Source organism: Mustelus asterias, chromosome 12 (genome assembly GCF_964213995.1).
Source record: "Mustelus asterias chromosome 12, sMusAst1.hap1.1, whole genome shotgun sequence".
NCBI classification, from domain to species: Eukaryota; Metazoa; Chordata; class Chondrichthyes; order Carcharhiniformes; family Triakidae; genus Mustelus; species Mustelus asterias.
This window is the reverse complement of record NC_135812.1, coordinates 50,443,423-50,467,083: the sequence shown is the minus strand read 5'-3', so window position 1 is coordinate 50,467,083 and position 23,661 is coordinate 50,443,423. Positions and strand designations below refer to the sequence as shown.

Here is a 23,661-nt window from a genome sequence, read left to right as displayed (position 1 = left end):
ACTCAATTTACAAAATAATGATTGGAATGCGAGTCTTTACAGGTAATCAAGTCTTAAAGGTACAGACAATGTGAGTGGAGAGAGGGTTAAGCACAGGTTAAAGATATGTGGATTGTCTCCAGACAGGACAGTTAGTGAGATTTTGCAAGCCCAGGCAAGTTGTGGGGGTTACAGATAGTGTGACATGAACCCAAGATTCCGGTTGAGGCCGTCCTCATGTGTGCGGAACTTGGCTATCAGTCTCTGCTCAGCCCCTCTGCGTTGTCGTGTGTCGTGAAGGCCGCCTTGGAGAATGCTAATCCGAAGATCAGAGGCCGAATGCCCGTGACCGCTGAAGTGTTCCCCAACAGGAAGAGAACACTCTTGCCTGGTGATTGTCGAGCGGTGTTCATTCATCCATTGTCGTAGCGTCTGCATGGTCTCCCCAATGTACCATACCTCGGGACATCCTTTCCTGCAGTGGATCAGGTTGACAACGTTGGCCGAGTTGCAAGAGTATGTACTGTGTACCTGGTGGATGGTGTTCTCACGTGAGATGATGGCATCTGTGTCGATGATCCGGCACGTCTTGCAGAGGTTGCTGTTGCAGGGTTGTGTGGTGTCGTGGTCACTGTTCTCCTGAAGGCTGGGTAGTTTGCTGCGGACAATGGTCTGTTTGAGGTTGTGCGGTTGTTTGAAGGCAAGAAGTGGGGGTGTGGGGATGGCCTTGGCGAGATGTTCGTCTTCACCAATGACATGTTGAAGGCTCCGGAGAAGATGTCGTAGCCTCTCCGCTCCGGGGAAGTACTGGACGACGAAGGGTACTCTGTCCACCGTGCCCCGTGTTTGTCTTCTGAGGAGGTTGGTGCGGTTGTTCGCTGTGGCGCGTCGGAACTGTCGATCGATGAGTCGAGCGCCATATCCTGTTCTTATGAGGGCATCTTTCAGCGTCTGGTAGTGTCTGTTTCAATCCTCCTCATCCGAGCAGATCCTGTGTATACGGAGGGCTTGTCCGTAGGGGATGGCTTCTTTAACGTGTTTAGGGTGGAAGCTGGAGAAGTGGAGCATCGTGAGGTTATCTGTGGGCTTGCGGTACAGTGAAGTGCTGAGGTGACCGTCCTTAATGGAGATGCGTGTGTCCAAGAATGCAACCGATTCCGGAGAGTAGTCCATGCTGAGTCTGATGGTGGGATGGAACTTGTTGATGTCATCATATAGTTGTTTCAGTGATTGTTCGCCATGAGTCCAAAGGAAGAAAATGTCATCGATGTATCTAGTGTATAGCATCGGTTGAAGGTCCTGTGTGGTGAAGAGGTCTTGTTCGAACCTGTGCATGAAGATGTTGGTATACTGAGGTGCAAATTTGGTCCCCATGGCTGTTCCGTGTGTCTGGATGAAGAACTGGTTGTTGAAGGTGAAGACATTGTGGTCCAGGATGAAGCGGATGAGTTGTAAAATTGATCTGGAAACTGGCAGTTGTCGGCGTTGAGTACTGAGGCAGTTGCAGTAATGCCATCGTGGTTGGGAATGCTGGTGTAGAGTGCCGAGACATCCATTGTGACGAGGAGTGCTCCTGGTTCAACTGCTCCATGTGTGCTGAGTTTCTGTAGGAAGTCCACAGTGTCGCGACAAAAGCTGGGGTTTCTTTGTACAATGGGTTTCAGGATGCCCTCGACGTAGCCGGAGAGGTGTTCTCACAGGGTCCCATTGCCTGATACGATGGGACGGCCAGGTGTGTTTGCCTTGTGTATCTTCGGGAGGCAGTGGAGATCTCCAACGTGGGAGGAGAGCACGGAGGGTGCTCTGAAGGTCCGGATCAAAGGTCTTGATCAGTCTGTTGAGTTGACGGGTGTGTTCTTTGGTCAGATCTGTGGATAACTGTCTGTAGTTTTTATTCTCAGGAAAAGTAGTTAACTTTCCCTCCGGGCTCTGGGTATAGGGGCTGACTTGGGCATGTCGTGCATGCCCCCCCCCCCCCCCCCCCCCCCCCCCCCCCCCCAACCACACACCCACCCACCGTGGACCCCATCCGCCCCTGCTCTGCACAACAGACACAACAGTCAGCTGAGTTCCATGGAATGTCAATGCAAGGGCTTTGTCTCAGTTAGTGCAAGATCTTACTCAAGTGACAGGAATCCGAGACTAATGGAGAGAGGTTGCTTTTTGGACTGGATGAAGGTTTATCATGGAGTTCCTCAGAGCTCCCCGCTATTCCTGCTGATAGTCCAGACTGTGGTGTACAGGGCATAATTTCAAATATACAGTTGATAGAACATTTGCAAGCACTGTGAGTGGTGAGGAGGGTAATGTAGAAGATCAAAAGGACACGTGCAGGTTAGTGGGATGGGCAGACAAATGGCAGATTGAATTTAAGGTAGAGAAGTGTGAAGTGATTCATCTTGGACGGAGGAAATGCAGAGAGACGATCTAATGTAAAGGGTACAATTCTAAAGGGGGTGCAGGATCACTGCAATTTGGAACTAATTATGCACTGAAGGCATGAGGACGGCTTCCACTGGAGTCTTGGGTCCATGTCACCTACTACATGTGACCCCCACCATTTGGCCTGGGCTTGCAAAATCCTACTAACTGTCCTGGCTCGAGACAATCTGTTATTATCCCTCTCTCCACTCGCATTGTCTGTATCTGTAAAAACGTGATTATCTATTAACGCTTGCATTCCAACCCAACCATTATCTTGCAATTGTGTTTTTGTCTATATATGCCATGTTTGTGAACCTACCTCCACTCACCTGATGAAGGAGCAGGGCTCTGAAAGCTCGTGTTTCCAAATAAACCTGTTGGACTTTAACCTGGTGTTGTGAGACTTCTTACGGTGGCAGGACAGGTTGAGAGTGTGGTTAATGAAGTACACAGTATCCTAGGTTTTATTAATAGGGACATAAAGTATCCGTTACGTCACACTTGTGTAAGACACTGGGCCAGCCTCCAATGGAGTATTGTGACCAATTCGGCATACTGTACTTTCGGAAGGACGTGAAAGCTTTCGAGAGGGTGCCGAAAATATTCAGGAGAATGGCTCCAGTGATGAGGAAATTCAGTTATGTAGAAAGATTGGGGAAGGTGAGACTGTTCTTGTGATGATCTTGTGCTGTTCCACTCGATAGTTATGCAGCTGTGAGGAGCACGTTGAATCTCGCAGCGGAGTGTACGCCAAGTAGCTGACCCCACCCACCATCATCAATGTTCAGAGCCATATTTGAACAGCACCCGGGACAGCCAATCAGTCTTCCACTCTGCTCCATGACACTCCCCCACTCTTGGCCTGCGGTGGTAATACGCCTTTCGATTTGATTTGATTTAATTCGATTTATTATTGTCATATGTATTAGCATAGAGTGAAATGTATTGTTTCTTGCGCGCTATACAGACAAAGCATACCGTTCATAGAGAAGGAAAGGAGACAGTGCAGAATATGGTGTTGCAGTCATAGCTAGGGTGTAGAGAAAGATCAGCTTAATGTGAGGTAGGTCCATTCAAAAGTCTGATGGCAGCAGGGAAGAAGCTGTTTTTGAGTTGGTTGGTACGTGATTTCAGACTTCTGTATCTTTTTCCCGATGGATGAAGGTGGAAGAGAGAATGTCCGGGGTGTGTGGGGTCCTTGATTATGCTGGCTGCTTTTCCGAGGCAGCGGGAAGTGTAGACAGAGTCAATGGATGGCAGGCTGGTTTGAGTGATGGACTGGGCTTCATTGTCGACCCTTTGTATTTTCTTGCAGTCTTGGACAGAGCAGGAGCCATACCAAGCTGTGATATAACCAGAAAGAATGCTTTCTGTAGAGGTGCATCTGTAATTGGTGAGAGTTGTAATAGACATGCCAAATTTTCTTAGTCTTCTGAGAAAGTCAAGGCGTTGGTAGGCTTTTTCAACTATAGTGTTGGCATGGAGGGACCAGGACAGGTTGTTGGTGATCTGGACACCTAAAAGTTTGAAGCTCTCGACCATTTCTACATCATCCCCGTTGATGTAGACGGGCATGTTCTCCACTACGCATCCTGAAGTCAATGACAATTTCCTTCGTTTTGTTGACATTGAGGGAGAGATTATTGTTGCTGCACCAGTTCACCAGATTCTCTATCTCATTCCTGTACTCTGTCTCGTCATTGTCTGAGATCCGACCCACTATGGTGGTGTCATCAGCAAGATTGAAAATCAAGTTGGAGGGGAATTTGGTCACACAGTCAAAGCATGCATTGGCATCGTGCCAGGCTTCTGGATAGGTTACAATGTTGACGTGGCAGGATGCCCTGTGCAGGGTTGGATCATATCCTTGAAGGTCCCATCACGTGAACTTCCACCTCCAAAGCTTCTGCCTTTGGTCAGCTGACAGCTCAATGATGGTGACTATATTACCAACCGTCCTCTGTGCCAGAAATTGCCCCAGAGCACAAACGGAAAATATATCTCTGTTCCTTCACTGTCGCTGGGTCAAAATCCTGGAACTCCCTCCCTAACAGCACTTAACAGTAGCGAATGATCTCTCCTCTTGGGCCCCGCCCCCCCCACCCCCCTCCCAGCGTAGACCTGTGGGACACTTTAACCCAATTTGAAAGATGGGTGGACAAGATTCCAAACTAATTTCCCAATGTCAGAAAACTGAACTTTAGCCTCCTGCCAAATCTTGGTACCCTGTCCACCATCATTGCTATTGCTGGTGGGAGCGGAAGATTCCAGCATGAGCTGGGAGCTCTGCTATCCACCAAAACAAAGAATCAGCCTTTCCCCTGCTCCCGAAACAGGCCTTTCCCCTGCTCCCGAAACAGGCCTTTCCCCTGCTCCCGAAACAGGCCTTTCCCCTGCTCCCGAAACAACGGGCCTTTCCCCCGCTTCTGGCCAGCATTTATTCCCATCCCTAATTGCCCTTGATAATGTGGTAATGAGCTGTACTCAAGTGTTATGGAATGGTGTGCTAGGCCATTTCAGGGGGCAGTTAAGAGTCAACCACATTGCTGCGGCTCTGGAGTCACGTGTTGGCCAGACTGGGTAAGGACAGCAGATTTCTTTCCCTAAAGGACATCAGTGAACCAGATGGGTTTTTACAACAATCTGGTAGTTTCATGGTCCCTGTTACGGATGTAAGCTTTTTACTTCAGAAAATGTAACTTCATGATTTGTGTAGGACCTCTGCTGATCCTCTTTACTAAACCCCACTTTTCCAGTGGTAACCGGAGTTATGCTGGTGCCACAGTTTATCAACTTGGCCATTTCTGCCATGGCCTCAGCTCATCAGCTGCTGAAACCCTCGTCCACGCCTTTTGTTACCTTCAGGCATGAGTACTCCAACACTCTCCTGGCTGACCTTCCATCATCCATTCTCCATCAACCCAAGCTCACCCCAAATTCTGCTATGTGTACCCATTCATCCCTCACTGTTGTGTCAGTGACTAGATTCATTCCTAGACAACAATCCTTGACTTTAATTTCCTCTATCCCTCCCTATAACCTTCTTCAGCCCTGCAATCCGCTGACAACTTGACTAATATTGACTGGAATTGTTATAGCTCTAGCTCGTTAGAGGGGTCAGTTTTTGTTCAAAGCGTGCAGGAAGGTTTTTTGACTCAGTATGTAGACAGGCCAACTAGAGGTGAGGCTATATTGGATCTGGTGCTGGGAAATGAGCCAGACCAGGTGCTAGACTTGGAAGTTGGTGTGCATTTTGGTGATAGTGACCACAATTCGGTTACGTTCACCTTAGTGATGGAAAGGGATAGGCATGAACCTCGGGCCAGTGGTTTTAGCTGGGGGAAGGGTAATTATGAGGCTATTAGGAGAGAATTAGGAAACATAGGTTGGACTAGGAGATTACAGGGACTGGGAACGTCCGACATGTGGAGTTTTTTCAAGGAGCAGCTACTGCGAGTCTGTGATAGGTATGTCCCTGTCAGGCAAGGAGGAATTGGTAGGGCTAGGGAACCGTGGTGCACCAAAAAAGTTTCTTTGTTGGTTAAAAAGAAAAAGGAGGCTTATGTTCGGATGAGACGTGAGCACTCGGGTAGTGCACTAGAAAGCTTTAGATTGGCTAAGAGGGAGTTGAAGAGCGAGCTTAGAAGGGCTAAAAGGGGACATGAGAAGACTTTGGCGGATAGGGTTAAAGAGAATCCTAAGGCGTTCTATAGGTATGTCAAGAACAGAAGGTTGGTTAGGGCAAGTTTAGGGCCAGTTATAGATGGCAGAGGGAAGTTATGTGTGGAACCGGAGGAGATTGGTGAAGCATTGAACCAATATTTCTCTTCGGTGTTCACGCAAGGGGACATGAATATAGCTGAGGAGGACACTGGGTTGCAAGGGAGTAGAATAGACAGTATTACAGTTGATAAGGAGGATGTGCAGGATATTCTGGAGGGTCTGAAAATAGATAAATCCCCTGGTCCGGATGGGATTTATCCAAGGATTCTCTGGGAGGCAAGAGAAGTGATTGCAGAGCCTCTGGCTCTGATCTTCAGGTCGTCGTTGGCCTCTGGTATAGTACCAGAAGATTGGAGGTTAGCGAATGTTGTCCCATTGTTTAAGAAGGGGAACAGAGACTTCCCCGGGAATTATAGACCGGTGAGTCTCACTTCTGTTGTCGGCAAGATGTTGGAAAAAATTATAAGGGATAGGATTTATAGTTATTTGGAGAGTAATGAATTGATAGGTGATAGTCAGCATGGTTTTGTGGCAGGTAGGTCGTGCCTTACTAACCTTATTGAGTTTTTTGAGAAAGTGACCAAGGAGGTGGATGGGGGCAAGGCAGTGGACGTGGTATATATGGATTTTAGTAAGGCGTTTGATAAGGTTCACCATGGTAGGCGTCTGCAGAAAATGCAGATGTATGGGATTGGGGGTGATCTAGGAAATTGGATCAGGAATTGGCTAGCGGATAGGAAACAGAGGGTGGTGGTTGATAGTAAATATTCATCATGGAGTGCGGTTACAAGTGGTGTACCTCAGGGATCTGTTTTGGGGCCACTGCTGTTTGTATTATTTATTAATGATCTGGATGAGGGTATAGTTGGGTGGATTAGCAAATTTGCTGATGACACCAAAGTCGGTGGTGTGGTAGACAGTGAGGAAGGGTGTCGTAGTTTGCAGGAAGACTTAGACAGGTTGCAAAGTTGGGCCGAGAGGTGGCGGATGGAGTTTAATGCGGAGAAGTGTGAGGTAATTCACTTTGGTAGGAATAACAGATGTGTTGAGTATAGGGCTAACGGGAGGACTTTGAATAGTGTGGAGGAGCAGAGGGATCTAGGTGTATGTGTGCATAGATCCCTGAAAGTTGGGAATCAAGTAGATAAGGTTGTTAAGAAGGCATATGGTGTCTTGGCGTTTATTGGTAGGGGGATTGAATTTAGGAGTCGTAGCGTTATGTTGCAACTGTACACAACTCTGGTGCGGCCGCACTTGGAGTACTGTGTGCAGTTCTGGTCCCCACATTACAGGAAGGATGTGGAGGCTTTGGAGAGGGTGCAGAGGAGGTTTACCAGGATGTTGCCTGGTATGGAGGGGAGATCCTATGAGGAGAGGCTGAGGGATTTGGGATTGTTTTCGCTGGAAAGGCGGCGGCTAAGAGGGGATCTTATTGAAACATATAAGATGATTAGAGGTTTAGATAGGGTGGATAGTGATAGCCTTTTTCCTCTGATGGAGAAATCCAGCACGAGGGGGCATGGCTTTAAATTGAGGGGGGGTAGTTATAGAACCGATGTCAGGGGTAGGTTCTTTACCCAGAGGGTGGTGAGGGATTGGAATGCCCTGCCAGCATCAGTAGTAAATGCGCCTAGTTTGGGGGCGTTTAAGAGATCCGTAGATAGGTTCATGGACGAAAAGAAATTGGTTTAGGTTGGAGGGTCACAGTTTTTTTTTAACTGGTCGGTGCAACATCGTGGGCCGAAGGGCCTGTTCTGCGCTGTAATGTTCTATGTTCTATGTTCTATAAGTCTATGTTTCACCATTTTATCGTCTTGTACATTCCAGACTTCCTTTGCTGCAGCTCTGGTGGTCACAGCTTCAGCTGCTTAAACCCAAAGCTCTGGAATCCCTCCTTGAAATCTCTCCGCTTCTGTTGCCTTCTTCAAGACATTTCTTAAGTCTCTCCCCTCTCAATTCTTTAGCTAAGCATTTAGCCATCTATGCTGATATCTCTGTTTGTGGCTTGGTACCAAGATTTGTCTGATTTGCCCCTTTGTGAAGAACATTGGGGCAATTTAGTTCAGTGGGAGGCGCTCAATAAATGCACTGTGGCACAGTGGACCCGGGTTCGATTCCTGGCTTGGGTCACTGTCTGTGCAGAGCCTGTGTGGGTTTTCCCCGGGTGCTCCGGTTTCCTCCCACGGTCCAAAAGACATGCTGGTTAGGTGCATTGGCTATACTAAATTCTCCCTCAGTGTATCCGAACAGGCGCCAGAGTTTGGCAACAAGGGGATTTTCACAGTAACTTCATTGCAGTGTTCATGTAAACCGAGTTGTGACATTAATAAATACACTTTGAAGTTGTTCAGCTCGGTATCAGAAACGTCTTCAGAATGTCTACAAACGACTGTGAATGTACCCAGTCCTGACTGGCAGGGCGTGCAATACTGGCAGGTTTGAGATTGAGGACAGAAGCAGTTGTAGAGTGAGCAGCGAGGTCGGAACTCACTCCCACACGCACATTTTGTTCTGAATTTTGCAAGGGCTAAAGTACATTTAAAAATAGTTTGAACAATGTTTCCTTTGGCATCAAAACAAGTTGTGCAATGAGGGGACTTGCATCTCGACGGAACTATTCACAACCTCCAGATGTCCCATAGTGCATTACGGCCAATGACATACCCGTGCAGTGTGAATACTGTCGTAATGTTGGAAACGTATCGCGATGTGACCATTGCCAGATCATCCATTTTGCTGATATTGGTCGAGGCATTAAAATGAACCAGAACACTCGCTCTTCAAATAGTGGCCAGAATTCTCTGGCTGTTCACGCCAGTGGGATTCTCTGGTCCCGCCAGTGACGCACTCCTGCCGTGGGATTCTCGGTGGTGTGGGGCAGCTTTAGTGGGAATTCCCATTGACAGCGGCAGCACCGGAAGATCCCACTGCCGGCAAACAGCTTGCCAGTTCCCATCACTGAGGAAAACACTGAGGGGAGGCAAAAGAATCTCGCCCAGCATGAGGAAATCTTTTATGGTGACCTGAATGCAAATGAGGGCCCTGAGTACCTCCTGACAGTGTACCCCCTAAAGTACTATCAGGGTAATATTTATGTGCTTAAATTTCTAGAGTGAACTTGAACCCACAACCTTTAGAGTTAGAGGTGAGAGCGCTGACAACCAATGTCCTCCTGTTTCAATCACCGGTTATGTCCTGTCAGACGACTCAAATAGTGGCAATGACTTGCATATCTTTGTTCTGGCCTCTTGAGGTCAGGGTTAAAATTGGTCAAAATTTGACTTGGAAACCTTTTAACCAAAATAGATGAAAGAAACTGTCATCTCGAGAGCTGTGTCCAAACCAAACTAAAACCCACTTCATTTAAAAAAAAGGTGACCTTGGTCCAGCAACACACGGTTCCAGATCATGCAGGCGTAGCAGAGGCTGGGGGCAGGATGGGAAGGGGTCGGGGGTCAGGATGGGAGGGGGTCGGGGGGGTGGGGTTGGGGAGGATGGGGGGTCAGGTGGAGGATGGGGGAGTGGGAGGGAGGATGTGAGGTGGGGGAGGGGGTCGGAGGGAGGATGTGGGTTGGGGAGGGGGTTGGGGGTCGGAGGGAGGATGTGGGTTGGGGAGGGGGAAGGGGGTTGGGGGTCGGAGGGAGGATGTGGGTTGGGGAGGACGGAGGGGGAAGGGGGTTGGGAGTCGGAGGGAGGATGTGTGTCCGGGGAGGGGGTCGGGGGGAGGTTGGGAGGAGGGGGTTGATGGTTTGGGAGGCGTTCAGTGCTGCAGGAATTCTATGGTTCTATGAAATACAAGGACACCTCAACTGTGGGAGTGGAGTTGGGGAGGGGGATGCTGGTGACAATAAGAGTGGGAAAGAGATGTTGGTGAGTGTGAGAGCGGGGGAGGGGTGTGTCAGAGATTTCGGGTGAGGGGATTTAAGGCTATCTTGTCTTACCTTGCCACAACATTCTCATCTCTCTGCTGACTGACAAACATAACTGCAGTTGTGCTCAAATAACTCGATTGAAAATAACAGCCTCTGCTTCTGCCCCGCCCTCTCCCCCGCGGAGGGCCCCCCCAGGCCCACGTTTCTCCCCCACGCCCCTCCCCCAGGCTAAGTCTCGCTGCCCCCGCCCACCCTCGCAGGCTTAGTCTCTCCCCCGCGTTGACTCCACTCACCCCCACCCCGGCTTAGGCTCTCCCCCATGCACACCCCCAGGCTAAGTCTCTTCCCCACACGACCCCGCCAGGCTATGTCTCTTCCCCGCACGTGCCCCCCAGGTTACGTCTCTCCCCCACGCCCCCACCCCCAGGCGAAGTCTCTCTTTCTCCCCCCCCCCCCCCCCCCCCCACCCGTGCCCCCTCCCTCCGTGTCTGCCCCTGCCCTCTCCTGCCACTGCACTGCCCCCGAGGCTAAGTCTCTCCCACGCACCCCCCCCCCCCCACCCAAGGCTATGTCTCTCCCCCGTGCCACCCCCCACCCCCCCCACCCCACCCTCCGGCTATGTCTCTCCACCGCGCGGCCCCCCCAGGCTAAATCTCTCCCCCGGGCCCCCCCTCCTCCAGGCTAAGTGTCTCTCCCCCGGCCCCCCCCCCCCCACCCCCAGGCCAAGTCTCTCCCTCTCACCACCCTCCCCCGACTAAGTGTGTCTCCCCCCTCCGCGCTCCCTCAGGCTAAGTCTCTCCCTCCCACGCGCCCCCCCAAGCTAAGTTTCTTCCTCCCACGCGCCCCCCCCAAGCTAAGTCACCCCCCCTTTTCTCTCTCTCTCCCCCGCGCTCCCCAGGCTATGTCTCTCTCCCCCCGGCCCATCTCCAGGCCTAAGTCTCTCCTTCCCCCATTCCCATTCCCTTCCCCCCCCCCCCCCCCCCAGCTCAGGCTTTCTCTCGTTACATTCCCCAAAGCACCACCGCCTATATTCCAACCACACCTGCGTCTCTCAGTGAACTTTGGCCCCTCTTCTCAAATTGGCTTCCGGATTCTTGACCATCACTGGGCACCAAGACTATATATGAGCACACAAACACGAATTAGGAGTGGGAGTAGGCCATTCGGCCCCTCGAACCTCCTCCGCCATTCAATAAGATCCTGACTGATCTGTCTGTGACTTCAACCCCACATTCCCGCTGACCCCTGATAACCTTTCACCCTCTTGTTAATCAAGAATCTATCTAGCTCTGCCTTAAAAAATATTCAAAGACTGCTTCCAATGTCTTTGGAAAAAGAGAGTTTCAGAGACATGCGACCCTCTGAGAGAAAACATTTCTCCTCATCTCAGACTTAAATGAGTGACCCATTGGCCACACTTTTCTGCTCATTCTCAATGGCAGGATCTTCCAGTCCTGCTGACGACGAACCCCCAGTTTCCCAGTGCCGGGATGTACACAGAATGGGAAACCCCATTGACAGTGGCAGGACCTTTGATTCCACTGCGGCCCAATGGCGGGCCTCTTCTGCCACCCCAAAACACACCATAGAGGGCTCAGAAAATCCCAACCCATTATTTTCAAACAGTGACCCCCTACCCACAAGAGGAAACATCCTCTCCACATCCACCCTGTCAACACCCTTCAAGATCATAAATGTTATGATCAAATCACCTCTAATAAACTCAAATAAATACAGGTTTGACCTTTCCACGGTGGTTAGCACTGCTGCCTCACAGCGCCAGGGACCCAGGTTCAATTCCCGGCTTGGCTCACTGTGTGGAGTTTCCACATTTTCCCCATATCTGTGTGGGTTCCTCCGGGTGCTCCAGTTTCCTCCCACAGTCCGAAAGACGTGCTGGTACAGTGCATTGACCATGCTAAATTCTCCCTCAGTGTACCCAAACAGACACTAGAGAGTGGTGACTAGAGGATTTTCACAGACTCCCACACTCCAAAGATGTGTAGGCTAGGTGGATTAGCCACGCTAAATTGACCCTAGTGTCAGAGAGATTAGCAGGGTAAATGTGTGGGATTATGGGCGTAGGGCCTTGGTGGGATTGTGGTTGGTATAGACTTGATGGGCTGAATGGCCTCCTTCTGCACTGTAGCAATTCTATGGCTGATTTATTATTATCACATGTATTATTAGTACACAGTGAAAAGTATTGTTTTTTGCGCGCTATACAGACAAAGCATACCGTACATAGAGAAGGAAAGGAGGGAGTACAGAGAGAGTTTAAAAGAGTTAGAATGAAGTTTGAGAAGCATAGAATGAGAGTAAAAGATAGAATTAGAAGATATGCTGAGCACAGCTTGCAAAAAGTCGCCTTGCTCCAGCGTCATCTTGGAAGACATCGCTTTCAGTGCAGTGCTGAGGGAGTACTACACGTTTAGGGATGCCTTCTTCCAGCTGGGATCTTTAATGCTCTCCGGGGTGGGTATAATAAAATCCACTGCGCTCTTGTGAAGGAGACCGAGAGATCTCCCTTGTGTCTCAGCCAATACTTAGCGCCTGACCAACATAAAATAGGATTACCCCAGTCATTGTCACATTGTTATTTGTGGGATCTTGCTGTGCACCAAGCTGCCTGTGTCTTTCCTTTAAAAGCATGAGATAAATGCAAGCCCTTTCTGTTTTATACGGGCTGTATCCTGGCAGAATGCGCAGACTCCCAGAAACAGGCTGCAGAAAGCAATTTGCAGTTAAGTCTGTAAACATTCTAAAATCTGCTGGCAGAGAAAGGGTGTGAATTTTATGGAAATGTTCAGCCGAAAGCATTCCGTCAACAGAAATACCCAGATTCATCAGGAGGCAATTTGATTTCTATCTCTGCAGCATCTCGCTCGCCTTGTGAGATTGACAGTATTCACTTGCGTAGCAATTGAACAATGAGGTGCCACAGCTGAGAGACTCCAACCACTGGTATCTTCGCTAGAATTACAGGTAAGGGAGATTGCTCTGTTCTGTAGCTCGTTTGCTCGGGGTCTGTTTATTATTGGGCTTTGTTTGTGTCAGGCATTTGGGCCACACATCACAGGAGCTGCAGCAGTTGAGGAGAGAGGGAGGCAATTCCCTCCTGCAGGTAATCAATAATTAATCTTATGCTGAATAAAAGCTGCTCTGTCCACAGAGGTTTGATCAGTCGCTTAAAATTGTGGTGGAGTGCTGGGGTGGATTTTTCTCTGTGTTTGTGTGTTTTGTGCCTATACTTCGCCGGCTCAACTCATCTGCTGCTGAAGCCTTCATCAATGTGTATATTACCTTCAGACTCCACTATTCCAACGCACTGCTCCCCACATTCAACCCTCATTCAAAACTCTGCTGCCATACCTTAACTCCCACCGCATCCCATTCCCCTATTACCCCCAGGCTCACTCGTCCACACCAGCTCCTGGTAAGCAATGTCTGGATTGTAAAATTCTCATCTTCATTTGCAAATCCCTCCATGGCCTCTCCCCTCCCTCCCTCACCCACTCCCTCCCCCTCTCCTCCTCCCCCCTCCTCCCCCCTCCTCCTCCCTCCCCCTCCCCCCTCCTCCTCCCTCCCCCTCCTCCTCCTCCCTCCCCCTCCTCCTCCTCCTCCCCCCCTCCTCCTCCCCCCCTCTTCCTCCCCCCCTCTTCCTCCCCCCTCCTCCCCCCCTCTTCCTCCCCCCTCCTCCCCCCTCCTCCCCCTCCTCCCCCCTCCTCCCCCCTCCTCCCCCCTCCTCCCCCCTCCTCCCCCCTCCTCCCCCCTCCTCCCCCCTCCTCCCCCCTCCTCCCCCCTCCTCCCCCCTCCTCCCCCCTCCTCCCCCCTCCTCCCCCCTCCTCCCCCCTCCTCCCCCCTCCTCCCCCCTCCTCCCCCCTCCCTGTCTCTGTGATCTTCTCCCCCTCCCTGTCTCTGTGATCTCCTCAACTCTCACACATCTCTGCACTCCTCCAATTCCGACCTCCTTGAGCCTCCCTGATTTTTATTCGCTCCACCATTGGTGGCCGTGCTTTCAGCTGCCCAGGCCCTACGCTCTGAAATTCCCTCCCTAAACTTCTCTGCCTCGCCACTTCACTTTCCTTCTTTAGGACACCCTTTAAACCTGCCTGTTTGACCAAGCTTTTGGTCACCTGACCTAATATGGCGGCTCGATGTCATATTTTATATTGTGCTCCTGGGAAGCACCTCAGGATGGCTCATTATGTTAAAGATGCTATATAAATATACGTTATTGTTGTATATGTATGTGCATGCACTTATCCACATACATGTATTTATGCATTGCACACAGAAGCAGGCATGCCTGTTTATGGGTGTGACGGTTGCATTGTGATTATGTTACTGAACTCTTCATCATCCATCAACCTGGACTAATGCTCCGAGAGATAAGAGGACGGTCCGGTGGCACAGTGGTTAGCACTGCTATCTCACAGCACAGTAAGAAGTCTCACAACACCAGGTTAAAGTCCAACAGGTTTATTTGGTAGCAAATGCCATAAGCTTTCGGAGCACAGCTCCTTCGTCAGATGGAGTGGATATCTGTTCTCCAATAGTGCACAGACACAGAAATCAAGTTACAGAATACTAATTAGAATACAAACCTCTGCAGCCAGCCAGGTCTTAAAGGTACAGACAATGTGGGTGGAGGGAGCATTCAACACAGGTTAAAGAGATGTGTATTGTCTCCAGACAGAACAGCTAGTGAGATTCTACAAGCCCAGGAGGCAAGCTGTGGGGGTTACTGATAATGTGACATAAATCCAACATCCCGGTTTAGGCCGTCCTCATGTGTGCGGAACTTGGCTATCAGTTTCTGCTCAGCGACTCTGCGCTGTCGTGTGTCGTGAAGGCCGCCTTGGAGAACGCTTACCTGAAGATCCAAGGCTGAATGCCCGTGACTGCTGAAGTGCTCCCCCACAGGAAGAGAACAGTCTTGCCTGGTGATTGTCGAGTGGTGTTCATTCATCCGTTGTCGTAGCGTCTGCATGGTTTCCCCAATGTACCATGCCTCGGGACATCCTTTCCTGCAGCGTATCAGGTAGACAATGTTGGCCGAGTTGCAAGAGTAGGTACCGTGTACCTGGTGGATGGTGTTCTCACGTGAGATGATGGCATCCGTGTCGATGATCTGGCACGTCTTGCAGAGGTTGCTGTGGCAGGGTTGTGTGGTGTCGTGGTCACTGTTCTCCTGAAGGCTGGGTAGTTTGCTGCGGACAATGGTCTGTTTGAGGTTGTGTGGTTGTTTGAAGGCAAGAAGTGGGGGTGTGGGGATAGCCTTGGCGAGATGTTCGTCTTCATCAATGACATGTTGAAGGCTCCGGAGGAGATGCCGTAGCTTCTCCACTCCGGGGAAGTACTGGACGACGAAGGGTACTCTGTCCACCGTGTCCCGTGTTTGTCTTCTGAGGAGGTCGGTGCGGTTTTTCGCTGTGGCGTGTCGGAACTGTTGATCGATGAGTCGAGCGCCATATCCTGTTCTTATGAGGGCATCTTTCAGCGTCTGGAGGTGTCTGTTGCGATCCTCCTCATCCGAGCAGATCCTGTGTATTCGGAGGGCTTGTCCGCAGGGGATGGCTTCTTTTACATGTTTAGGGTGGAAGCTGGAGAAGTGGAGCATCATGAGGTTATCCGTGGGCTTTCGGTACAGTGAGGTGCTGAGGTGACCGTCCTTAATGGAGATGCGTGTGTCCAAGAATGCAACCGATTCCGGAGAGTAGCTCACAGCGCCAGGGACCCGGGTTCGATTCCCTGCTCAGGTCACTGTTTGTGCGGAGTCTGCACGTTCTCCCCGTGTCTGCGTGGGTTTCCTCCGGGTGCTCCAGTTTCCTCCTCCAGTCTGAAGGACGTGCTGGTTATTTGCATTGGCCATGCTAAATTCTCCCTCAGTGTACTGAACAGGCACCGGAGTGTGGCGAAGAGAGAATTTTCACAGTAACTTCATTGCAGTGTGAATGTAAGCCTACTTGTGACACTACTAAATAAAATAAAGTTCAAATTCTGTCATTGCAGCTGGGAAATTTAAATTCAGTTAATTATATAAATCTGAATAAAAAATATAGTATCAGTAACGATGGGTGTGAAACCACTGGATTGTTTAAACACCCATCTGGATCACTGATATCTTTCAGGGAAGGAAATCCGAGCAATGACATGATGGCCCAAATGGCCTCCTCCTGTGCTGTATGATTCTATCTTACCCAATCTGGCCCACACATGACTCTAAGCCTACACAATGTGGTTAACACATTGCCCTAACAAACAGTATTCCAGTTCACTCAGGGAATCCGAATTGCTATGACAACATGTACTTTTACAGGTATGTTGTAGTCTTTTGATTTAATTTGATTTATTATTGTCACATGTATTAACATACAGCGAAAAGTATTGCCTGGAGCTATGGACAGTGATGCTGGAGGCTCCAGCATTCTTTCCATCACATGGCTGCCCAGGTGTCTTCCCCGCTCTTACCACAGCCGTTGGCATGTTTGGAAGGATCTGCAGGTTGATACTCTGCCTGTTTAACCGCGTTGTGAACGTATCCTCCTTGGCCATCAAGTCTTGAGGTGGGACTCAACCTGGTGGTACTGGCTCACAGGCAGGAACACTACCCACTGCGCCACCAGGCCTTTCAATCAGAAAGATATATCAAACCGCTCAGAAAATGTTGAAGATTAATAAATCTGGCCGTACACCTGGCATTGGCCTAGGCACCAGAAAGGACCGTGACACATCCATGCCTGTTGACCCTACAAAACCTTCTTTACTAATGTCTGGATACTTGAGCTGCTTTGGGAGAGATGTCACAGACTAGATCAGCAACAGCCTGGTATAGTCACACTCATGGAATCATACCTTACAGATAATGGCCAAGCTTTTATGGACTTGACGTGCCATGCACCCCCCCCCCCCCAGACCTCCCCCTTTTGAACTGCTGCAGTCCATGAGGTGTAGGTGCACCCACAGTGCTGTTAGGAAGAGAGTTCCAAGATTTTGACCCAGCGACAGTGAAGGAACAGAGATATATTTTCTGTTTGTGCTCTGGGGCAATTTCTGGCACAGAGGACGGTTGGTAATATAGTCACCATCATTGAGCTGTCAGCTGATCAATGGCAGAAGCTTTGGAGGTGGAAGTTCACATGATGGGACCTTCAAGGATATGATCCAACCCTGCACGGGGCATCCTGCCACGTCAACATTGTACCTATCCAGAAGCCTGGCACAATGCCAATGCATGCTTTGACTGTGTGACCAATTTCCCCTCCAACTTGATTTTCAAGTTTGCTGATGGGTCGGATCTCAGACAATGACGAGACAGAGTACAGGAATGAGATAGAGAATCTGGTGAACTGGTGCGGCAACAATAATCTCTCCCTCAATGTCAACAAAACGAAGGAGATTGTCATCGACTTCAGGAAGCGTAGTGGAGAACATGCCCCTGTCTACATCAACGGGGACGAAGTAGAAATGGTCGAGAGCTTCAAGTTTTTAGGTGTCTAGATCACCAACAACCTGTCCTGGTCCCTCCATGCCAACACTATAGTTAAGAAAGCCCACCAATGCCTCGACTTTCTCAGAAGACTAAGAAAATTTGGCATGTCCACTACAACTCTCTCCAGCTTCTACAGATGCACTTCTACAGAAAGCATTCTTTCTGGTTGCATCACAGCTTGTATGGTTCCTGTTCTGTCCAAGATCGCAAGAAACTACAAAGGGTCAATAATGAAGCCCAGTCCATCACTCAAACCAGCCTGCCATCCATTGACTCTGTCTGCACTTCTCGCTCCCTCGGAAAAGCAGCCAGAATAATGAAGGACCCCACTCTTCCACCTTTGTCCATCGGGAAAAAGATACACAAGTCTGAAATCATGTACCAACCAACTCAGCGTTTTCCCTGCTGCCAGGGAATGGACCTACCTCACATTAAGCTGATCTTTCTCTACGTCCTAGCTATGACTGTAACACTACGTTCTGCACTCTTTCCTTCTCTATGAATGGTATGCTTTGTCTGTATAGCACACAAGAAACAATGCTTTTCACTGTATACTAACACATGTGACAATAATGAATGAAATCAAATCACATTGATGTGCTTCGGACGGTGGTGGGACTGTACCTGTACTGTCGTCATGTTGGGTTTTAGCATAGTTGGTCTGGCTCTGAGCTCCAATCTCTGTGTCACTGACTGCTGCAATGAGCTATGTGCAGCACAAAGAAAATGTCTTTCAGAACTGAATTGAAACTTTCAATGATTGTGTTGACAAATAATGTGGATTTTAAACAAAATGATTATATAGGGAGCGATTGCGATTAAGTGCTGAGAGAGCCCTGTAGGCAAGTTTCCACAAGTTGCCACTCGCCTCACTAGCTGAGGGATGATAATGGCTGTGCTGTCTTTTCTGTGCGTGGTTCTCTGCTCTGTGGGTGGGCTGGAGTGGCACTTGTGGCTGCCAGAAACGTTCTCATCTCACTGCCTGTACCTGGGGCTCCGCAACTCATCCCAGAGAGAGAGCTCACAGTGAGTGGGGCAGGGAGATGCTGCACCATATCACAGCGACATTAATGTACCTCTTCAAAGAGGCACTTGCCTTGAGGGAGAGAGGCTGAAGAGGTAAGAGGGATGCAGGTTGGAGGAAAGGATGAAGAAGATAGAGAGGAGTGGGGGGCAAGAAGAAAGAGGGAAGGGAGAAGTTGGCGGGAGACGGGCAGAGACGTGGATGGGAGAGGAGATTGGAGGGAGGGGGTAACAGAGGTTGTAGGGAAGAAGAGGAAAGGGAGGCCAGAGGTATAGAGGGAGGGAGGAAGAAAGAAATGGGGCTGATGAGAGTTGTGTGTCTTGAGGATGATCCTTTTGTTTACAATCTTAATTCAAACCCACCTCTTTGAACAAGCACTCCGTTGTCAGTTTTAATAGCTCCTTCTTTTGGCTTAATGACAAGATTTGACTCCGTGACCTTGCTGTGAAGTGCCTTGGATGTTTTATTAAAGGAGTTATATAATGACAAGTTGTTGTTGTCTCCTTAACTGTAGTGTTGAAGGCCTTTTATTTGGGGCACTATCCTCACTTAATCCAGACACAGACCTCAGTCTTTTATGCTTTGAAGTCTGGAGATTGCTGGTCGCACTGGATTGTGATGGTACAGTGGTTAGCACTGCTGCCTCACAGTGCCAGGGACCCAGGTTCAATACCTGGCTTGGGTCACTGTCTGTGTGGAGTTTTCACATTCTCCCCGTGACTGCGTGGGTTTCCTCCCACAGTCCAAAGATGTGCGCGTTAGGTGGATTGACCATGCTAAATTCTCCCTCAGTGTACCCGAACAGGCGCCGGAGTGTGGCAACTAGGTGATTTTCACAGTAACTTCATTGCAATGTGAATGTAAGCCTACTTGTGAAAATAAATAAATCAATCCGTGTGTTGTTGGTGCGTCAGAGAGTGGCATTATCAGGATATGTGGGGGAGGGGGCTGTGTGCAGTGAATATGTTTCCCTCGAGTGATCTTCTAGTGTTATAGCATGGAGCTGTTAAAGTAACCATTGCCAGTATAATACGTACTTGATGTAAAACCTGCCCTCTGAGACTCAAATGTCCCAGAGGACGGAAAGGTAATGTTAGCATCCAGTGATGGTGGGGATCAGGTTTCTCTTCCAATATTCATTAAACTCAATGGAAGGAAATATTGCGCACACACGTGTGAACTTTAACCTTTCTGTGCTATTTGCTGGTAAAATGCTGAGGGTCAGAGTATGTGAACATTTAGATCATTGCTTCCTTAGTTACTGAATAGTATTAAATGCTTTTTCAGTAAATATGCAAATGTGCAGTATCTTTACCTGTGTAAGGTGTGCTCTACAAAAATTAGCTCATGCGATTAAAAGGGTGTCACCATAGCAACACTTGTGGCCTGTCAGGGATTCCTATTGGATGATTTGAGTTTGGAAATTGTAAAAGGGATTAACAACAGGCGATTTAAACCAGTATAAGGGAGAACAACAACTGAGTCATCAAAGTGGAGATCTGAATTTTTATCAACATTTAATTTCTTAATATTAATATAATTGAAGTATTGCTGAAAAAGGAGACATGCTGTCGAAGCTTTTCATCTCGCATTCATCAGGACAGATGCATGAATACCAAATTTGAAAGGGAGCAACAATTTGCATTGCATGTGGAAAGACGGTGCTGATTGGCAAGTTGGTCCTGATTTGTCGAAATGTTACCATGGCAAACGCATCAGGAAGCTGTTGGCTCCCCAATGCTTTTGTTTAATTCAAAGAAGGTTCAATGTTTGAACATGTACCTTTTGCCTGCAGAAGGTAGGTCTCTGCATATGTATATATGTTGCTTCTAGCAAGCGTAACACTGCATGTGTAACGGAAGACGCTTTAGCCATGACAACATCGTGCCAGGATTTGTCTTTCTCCAGCAATGTTTTAAGTTTTTTAGTACAAAACAATTGAAGTACTTCCTATAAATGATCTGAGTTTTGTTGCTATTGGGTTAAACTCTAATGACCTTGCAATATATTTCCAGATGTCTTGATATAAGTTTTTGTAGGAAGGTTGTTCGTCTCTGACCACTTTTCCCAGATCCTTAGTCATAGTGTCATAATTTATAGAACTTTACAGCACAGAAAGAGGCCCTTCGGCCTATTGTGTCTATTCTAATCCCTTTTCCAGCACTTGGCCTGTGGCCTTCTGTGCTATAGTATTTCAAGTGCTCATCTAAATGTTTCAATCTTGAAATTGGTTTTGCAATATTTATAATCCTGTCTTTCTATTGGAAACTTTCCTTTATTCCCCTTTCTTCCTTCCATTGCTGAGTTGATTTTCTGCCGGTGCTGTTGATCCTCAATTGCCTCCTCCACAACCTGCTTTTCCAAGTGGAAGTGATCCTGGGGTGTTAGCCCTGAGTCTGATCCTGTTCTCCTTCGTTACATTGTCCTCAGAGACTTCAGTGGAAGACATAGCACCAGGTTTCACATTGTACACCCCAGTGTTTCTTTCAGTCTCTCCACCACCTCTGTGTTACAACACCGCTGTTATTCAGTCCAGCTGAATTTCCAATTAGACATTGGGAAGACTGAAACCATTGTCTTTATCCTGTACCACACACTCCCTTCCCTGAGATATGGGATCACCACCCTGTCTTAAGCTGAACAAGCTGTGGTACGGTGGCACAGTGGTTATAGCACTGCTGCCTCACAGCACCAGGGACCTGGGTTCAATTCCCAGCTTGGGTCACTGTGTGGAATTTACACATTTTCCCTGTGTCTGCGCGGGTTTCCTCCAGGTGCTCCGGTTTCCCCCCTCAGTCTGAAAGACGTGCTGGTTAGGTGCATTGGCCATGCAAAATTCTCCCCCAGTGTACCCGAACAGGTGCTGGAGTGTGGCGACTAGAGGATTTTCACAATAACTTCATTGCAGTGTTGATGTAAGCCTACTTGTGACACCAATAAACTTAAAATGAGGTTAGTGCTGTTCTTCCAACATTTCCCTGTATCCGAGAGAAACTCTGTTATACAAGCTCCCATCTCTCAGTAGTTGCTCCATCTGATATCTGTCTGATCTTCAACCAAAGGCGGTGGGATACAGCCACACAAATGAGGAAGCCGTACCAAGTTGCTTGCATAGACAGGACAAGAAATGTTCACTCTCCCTCTGCAGCACACCTCTTTTACCTGTGGCTGCTCGGTCAATATCAAGGTCCTCTCCTTCTTCTCTGTCAGGGTCAATACCACCAGCTGGGGTCACTCCACCCTCAGAATGACTCCTTGTGCCAGCATTGTTCCCGTTTTCCCACAGAGTGAAGATCAAGATTGTTCCAGACCGATACTCTCCATCACAACACCATGAGGTACTTTCACATATACCAATCCTGGAAAGTTTACTGTAACTCAACTATCCTCCACAACTTGAAGTGCTGTAAACCCTTCTCCTGGGTAAGGTGTTGACATGGGCTCAGACATTTTAAAGTTGCCCAGTTGTATAAGACTTTGGTTAGGCCTCATTTGGAGCATTGTGTGCAATTCTGGTCGCCACACGACCAGAAGGATGTTGACGCATTGGAAAGGGTGCAGAAGAGATTTACCAGGATGTTGCCTGGTTTGGAGGATATGAACTATGAAGAAAGGTTGAACAAACTTGGATTGTTTTCATTGGAGCGTCGGAGGATGAGGGGGGAACCTGATTGAGGTTTACAAGATTATGACGGCCTGGATAGAGTGGATAGTCAGTCTTTTTCCCAGGGTTGATGGGTCAATTACTTGGGGACATCGGTTGAAATTGGGAGGGGGAAAGTTTAAAAGAGATGTAAGGGGCAAGTTTTTCACACACAAGGTGGTGAATGCCTGGAATGTGCTGTTGGAGGAGGTGGTGGAAGCAGATTCTATAGTAAAGCTCAAGAGGCATCTGGATAGATACATGAATAGGCAGGGAATAGAGGGATATGGACCACATAGAGGCCAGAAAATATTAGATTAGAGAGGCATCTGTGTTGGCACAGACTTGGTGGGCCGAAGGGCCTGTTCCTGTGCTGTACTGTTCTTTGTGATGCCTACATTGAAAGTTGGGCTCAGCCGACATTTACTTCATGTCTATCAGCTGGGCCGCTGCATTTTCCTCACTTACCAAGACCTCGGGAGATTATTGAAGTTTTTCCTACAATGGAGCCAGGTCCTGCTCACCATGCTGTGACTGTTAACCTCTCGAGCAACCTCCAGCCATGGCAGGCAAGCCTCCCCTGGCTCTCCATTCATTCCTCACTACCGCTATCAGAACCAGAGAGGCTTCGCTGAATGGTGGTGCCATGTCCATCGTGATAACTGGCCATGTTGCTGTCCTATTGAGCAGCCTGCAGCCACCTTACTGCCTGATGGATACCCTATCAGTGGACCCACCACATCCAGCTCCCGCTTCTCAGCAGTAGCTAAGCAAACATGGAGGACGGTGACTTTTTAATATTCATTCATGGGACATGGGTGTCGCTGTCTGGGCCAACGTTTATTGCCCTTGAACTGAGTGGCTTGCTCAGCTATTTCACACGGCATTTCAGAGTCTACCACATTGGACTTGTCCCACAAAACTCCACTGGGTGTCACTCGATGACCTTGAGCAGGGTCAGGACTCAGAAATGGACCCAACACCGGTTCATCACCCAGCTGGAGATAGATATCCAGAGAGAGAGAGATACCCAGCCGGAGAGAGAGATACTCAGTATGAGATACCCAGAGAGATACAGAGAATCTGCGATGCGCCTACTCCATGTCGGCTCCTTCAAAATATTAAATCATGTTTCTTGTCACTATTCTATCCCCTAAAGAACCCCAGCCTGTTCAGCATTTCTTGATAGTTCCAATTTCCCGTGTGTGTGTGAGACTGCCTGTGTGGTGTGTGTGTGTGTGAGAGAGAGACTGCCTGTGTGGTGTGTGTGTGTGAGAGAGAGAGACTGCCTGTGTGGTGTGTGTGTGTGTGAGAGAGAGACTGCCTGTGTGGTGTGTGTGTGTGTGAGAGAGAGACTGCCTGTGTGGTGTGTGTGTGTGTGAGAGAGAGACTGCCTGTGTGGTGTGTGTGTGTGAGAGAGAGACTGCCTGTGTGGTGTGTGTGTGTGTGAGAGAGAGACTGCCTGTGTGGTGTGTGTGTGTGAGAGAGAGACTGCCTGTGT

The 23,661-nt window shown here is 48.8% G+C and overlaps 1 protein-coding gene across 5 annotated transcripts in view; it reads left to right on the top strand.

Annotated features, from left to right (window-relative positions):
* The window catches only part of camkk1a (calcium/calmodulin-dependent protein kinase kinase 1, alpha a), a 319,694-nt gene that overhangs the window by 64,715 nt on the left and 231,318 nt on the right, over positions 1-23,661 (top strand). For all 5 annotated transcript variants that reach the window (XM_078225193.1, XM_078225192.1, XM_078225195.1 and 2 more), the window contains exon 2: positions 12,876-12,983. The gene's annotated coding sequence lies outside the window, so the exon portion shown is untranslated. The remainder of the gene's footprint in view (positions 1-12,875; positions 12,984-23,661) is intronic.